The sequence below is a fragment of the Salmo trutta genome, unplaced genomic scaffold, assembly GCF_901001165.1.
Source record: "Salmo trutta unplaced genomic scaffold, fSalTru1.1, whole genome shotgun sequence".
NCBI classification, from domain to species: Eukaryota; Metazoa; Chordata; class Actinopteri; order Salmoniformes; family Salmonidae; genus Salmo; species Salmo trutta.
In genome coordinates, this window is record NW_021823359.1 from 32,501 (window position 1) to 37,500 (window position 5,000).

The 5,000-nt window shown below is 41.9% G+C and overlaps 5 non-coding genes across 5 annotated transcripts; all 5 read left to right on the plus strand.

The window, feature by feature from the left end:
- Positions 1–668: 668 nt before the first annotated feature.
- trnap-agg (transfer RNA proline (anticodon AGG)) lies at positions 669–740 on the plus strand. Its single transcript has one exon. It is a non-coding gene; the product is annotated as a tRNA-Pro (tRNA).
- An 893-nt stretch (positions 741–1,633) lies between these two features.
- On the plus strand, positions 1,634–1,705 carry trnap-agg (transfer RNA proline (anticodon AGG)). The gene has a single exon. It is a non-coding gene; the product is annotated as a tRNA-Pro (tRNA).
- An 892-nt stretch (positions 1,706–2,597) lies between these two features.
- trnap-agg (transfer RNA proline (anticodon AGG)) lies at positions 2,598–2,669 on the plus strand. Its single transcript has one exon. It is a non-coding gene; the product is annotated as a tRNA-Pro (tRNA).
- An 892-nt stretch (positions 2,670–3,561) lies between these two features.
- Positions 3,562–3,633, plus strand: trnap-agg (transfer RNA proline (anticodon AGG)). Its single transcript has one exon. It is a non-coding gene; the product is annotated as a tRNA-Pro (tRNA).
- An 892-nt stretch (positions 3,634–4,525) lies between these two features.
- On the plus strand, positions 4,526–4,597 carry trnap-agg (transfer RNA proline (anticodon AGG)). The gene has a single exon. It is a non-coding gene; the product is annotated as a tRNA-Pro (tRNA).
- The last annotated feature ends 403 nt before the right edge of the window (positions 4,598–5,000 follow it).

The following is a 5,000-nucleotide window of genomic DNA, read 5'->3' on the forward strand; positions in this document are numbered from 1 at the left end:
ACTTGTGGGGGACGTAGAGAAAAATTGAGAACACCACCGTGTTCGCGAGGGTCTCCTCTTTCCAGGGAGGGGTCATAGGATTTTGTAGCTCAAACGGTTCAGAAGCTACCGATGTTTTTGTGAGAAGACCGATTATAGGTATGTCTCATGGTTTGACAAACACCGCTCTAGCTCAACCACCTTTCATTGCAGATGTGGAGGTGTAACATAAACAGTTATGGAGGCTTGAGACAGATACGACTCGTCTCAATCTCTCTAGTTGAAAACTGATCGATTTGAATGGGTATTTTTTACATTCGTTTACTTTGATTCACTTACTGATGCATCAATCGACTCAAAATAAATGAGCTCCATTCTTTTTGAAGTTTTATTTTTTCGTTTTTCTCTTTTAAAATATGAATTGATCTAATTTTGCTTAATATTCATTTGTCAAAACTCATCATCAGTTTGCTGTCAGCGGCTGAAGAAGACAGAATGTGAAAGACACAGCAGATGAACTACAAAAGATTTGAACTGAAGCCTGGTCAACAGTTTGGAAGACTGCTATGCTCACAAGTATAGCACAAACACTCACATGAGGTTCAATCTTTCCAAGCACCATGGACAACAACAATCGATATCCTCATTGTCATTGCCGCAGAAAGCAAAACAATTTTATTCTTGTGTAAGGCTCGTTGGTCTAGGGGTATGATTCTCGCTTAGGGTGCGAGAGGTCCTGGGTTCAAATCCCGGATGAGCCCTTTTGCAGATATTTTAACAAGCTCAGACAGGCAGATCTCGGGCCACTGGTCGCAGGACGAGGTGGCTGAATGGTTTAGGCGATGGACTGCTAATCTATTGTGATATTCACTAGTTGGCTCAATGTCGCACTTCATTTAGAAAACCTGCAAAAAGCCCAAAGATTTTTGATTCTACAAACAGAAGTTGGCACATAGAGGGTTCCGAATTCAGACGAGTCCCTAGACACTTGTGGGGGACGTAGAGAAAAATTGAGAACACCACCGTGTTCGCGAGGGTCTCCTCTTTCCAGGGAGGGGTCATAGGATTTTGTAGGTCAAACGGTTCAGAAGCTACCGATGTTTTTGTGAGAAGACCGATTATAGGTATGTCTCATGGTTTGACAAACACCGCTCTAGCTCCACCACCTTTCATTGCAGATGTGGAGGTGTAACATAAACAGTTATGGAGGCTTGAGACAGATACGACTCGTCTCAATCTCTCTAGTTGAAAACTGATCGATTTGAATGGGTATTTTTTACATTCGTTTACTTTGATTCACTTACTGATGCATCAATCGACTCAAAATAAATGAGCTCCATTCTTTTTGAAGTTTTATTTTTTCGTTTTTCTCTTTTAAAATATGAATTGATCTAATTTTGCTTAATATTCATTTGTCAAAACTCATCATCAGTTTGCTGTCACGGCTGAAGAAGACAGAATGTGAAAGACACAGCAGATGAACTACAAAAGATTTGAACTGAAGCCTGGTCAACAGTTTGGTAAGACTGCTATGCTCACAAGTATAGCACAAACACTCACATGAGGTTCAATCTTTCCAAGCACCATGGACAACAACAATCGATATCCTCATTGTCATTGCCGCAGAAAGCAAAACAATTTTATTCTTGTGTAAGGCTCGTTGGTCTAGGGGTATGATTCTCGCTTAGGGTGCGAGAGGTCCCGGGTTCAAATCCCGGATGAGCCCTTTTGCAGATATTTTAACAAGCTCAGACAGGCAGATCTCGGGCCACTGGTCGCAGGACGAGGTGGCTGAATGGTTTAGGCGATGGACTGCTAATCTATTGTGATATTCACTAGTTGGCTCAATGTCGCACTTCATTTAGAAAACCTGCAAAAAGCCCAAAGATTTTTGATTCTACAAACAGAAGTTGGCACATAGAGGGTTCCGAATTCAGACGAGTCCCTAGACACTTGTGGGGGACGTAGAGAAAAATTGAGAACACCACCGTGTTCGCGAGGGTCTCCTCTTTCCAGGGAGGGGTCATAGGATTTTGTAGGTCAAACGGTTCAGAAGCTACCGATGTTTTTGTGAGAAGACCGATTATAGGTATGTCTCATGGTTTGACAAACACCGCTCTAGCTCAACCACCTTTCATTGCAGATGTGGAGGTGTAACATAAACAGTTATGGAGGCTTGAGACAGATACGACTCGTCTCAATCTCTCTAGTTGAAAACTGATCGATTTGAATGGGTATTTTTTACATTCGTTTACTTTGATTCACTTACTGATGCATCAATCGACTCAAAATAAATGAGCTCCATTCTTTTTGAAGTTTTATTTTTTCGTTTTTCTCTTTTAAAATATTAATTGATCTAATTTTGCTTAATATTCATTTGTCAAAACTCATCATCAGTTTGCTGTCGCGGCTGAAGAAGACAGAATGTGAAAGACACAGCAGATGAACTACAAAATATTTGAACTGAAGCCTGGTCAACAGTTTGGAAGACTGCTATGTTCACAAGTATAGCACAAACACTCACATGAGGTTCAATCTTTCCAAGCACCATGGACAACAACAATCGATATCCTCATTGTCATTGCTGCAGAAAGCAAAACAATTTTATTCTTGTGTAAGGCTCGTTGGTCTAGGGGTATGATTCTCGCTTAGGGTGCGAGAGGTCCCGGGTTCAAATCCCGGATGAGCCCTTTTGCAGATATTTTAACAAGCTCAGACAGGCAGATCTCGGGCCACTGGTCGCAGGACGAGGTGGCTGAATGGTTTAGGCGATGGACTGCTAATCTATTGTGATATTCACTAGTTGGCTCAATGTCGCACTTCATTTAGAAAACCTGCAAAAAGCCCAAAGATTTTGGATTCTACAAACAGAAGTTGGCACATAGAGGGTTCCGAATTCAGACGAGTCCCTAGACACTTGTGGGGGACGTAGAGAAAAATTGAGAACACCACCGTGTTCGCGAGGGTCTCCTCTTTCCAGGGAGGGGTCATAGGATTTTGTAGGTCAAACGGTTCAGAAGCTACCGATGTTTTTGTGAGAAGACCGATTATAGGTATGTCTCATGGTTTGACAAACACCGCTCTAGCTCCACCACCTTTCATTGCAGATGTGGAGGTGTAACATAAACAGTTATGGAGGCTTGAGATAGATACGACTCGTCTCAATCTCTCTAGTTGAAAACTGATCGATTTGAATGGGTATTTTTTACATTCGTTTACTTTGATTCACTTACTGATGCATCAATCGACTCAAAATAAATGAGCTCCATTCTTTTTGAAGTTTTATTTTTTCGTTTTTCTCTTTTAAAATATTAATTGATCTAATTTTGCTTAATATTCATTTGTCAAAACTCATCATCAGTTTGCTGTCGCGGCTGAAGAAGACAGAATGTGAAAGACACAGCAGATGAACTACAAAATATTTGAACTGAAGCCTGGTCAACAGTTTGGAAGACTGCTATGTTCACAAGTATAGCACAAACACTCACATGAGGTTCAATCTTTCCAAGCACCATGGACAACAACAATCGATATCCTCATTGTCATTGCTGCAGAAAGCAAAACAATTTTATTCTTGTGTAAGGCTCGTTGGTCTAGGGGTATGATTCTCGCTTAGGGTGCGAGAGGTCCCGGGTTCAAATCCCGGATGAGCCCTTTTGCAGATATTTTAACAAGCTCAGACAGGCAGATCTCGGGCCACTGGTCGCAGGACGAGGTGGCTGAATGGTTTAGGCGATGGACTGCTAATCTATTGTGATATTCACTAGTTGGCTCAATGTCGCACTTCATTTAGAAAACCTGCAAAAAGCCCAAAGATTTTGGATTCTACAAACAGAAGTTGGCACATAGAGGGTTCCGACTTCAGACGAGTCCCTAGACACTTGTGGGGGACGTAGAGAAAAATTGAGAACACCACCGTGTTCGCGAGGGTCTCCTCTTTCCAGGGAGGGGTCATAGGATTTTGTAGGTCAAACGGTTCAGAAGCTACCGATGTTTTTGTGAGAAGACCGATTATAGGTATGTCTCATGGTTTGACAAACACCGCTCTAGCTCCACCACCTTTCATTGCAGATGTGGAGGTGTAACATAAACAGTTATGGAGGCTTGAGACAGATACGACTCGTCTCAATCTCTCTAGTTGAAAACTGATCGATTTGAATGGGTATTTTTTACATTCGTTTACTTTGATTCACTTACTGATGCATCAATCGACTCAAAATAAATGAGCTCCATTCTTTTTGAAGTTTTATTTTTTCGTTTTTCTCTTTTAAAATATTAATTGATCTAATTTTGCTTAATATTCATTTGTCAAAACTCATCATCAGTTTGCTGTCGCGGCTGAAGAAGACAGAATGTGAAAGACACAGCAGATGAACTACAAAAGATTTGAACTGAAGCCTGGTCAACAGTTTGGAAGACTGCTATGCTCACAAGTATAGCACAAACACTCACATGAGGTTCAATCTTTCCAAGCACCATGGACAACAACAATCGATATCCTCATTGTCATTGCCGCAGAAAGCAAAACAATTTTATTCTTGTGTAAGGCTCGTTGGTCTAGGGGTATGATTCTCGCTTAGGGTGCGAGAGGTCCCGGGTTCAAATCCCGGATGAGGCCTTTTGCAGATATTTTAACAAGCTCAGACAGGCAGATCTCGGGCCACTGGTCGCAGGACGAGGTGGCTGAATGGTTTAGGCGATGGACTGCTAATCTATTGTGATATTCACTAGTTGGCTCAATGTCGCACTTCATTTAGAAAACCTGCAAAAAGCCCAAAGATTTTGATTCTACAAACAGAAGTTGGCACATAGAGGGTTCCGAATTCAGACGAGTCCCTAGACACTTGTGGGGGACGTAGAGAAAAATTGAGAACACCACCGTGTTCGCGAGGGTCTCCTCTTTCCAGGGAGGGGTCATAGGATTTTGTAGGTCAAACGGTTCAGAAGCTACCGATGTTTTTGTGAGAAGACCGATTATAGGTATGTCTCATGGTTTGACAAACACCGCTCTAGCTCCACCA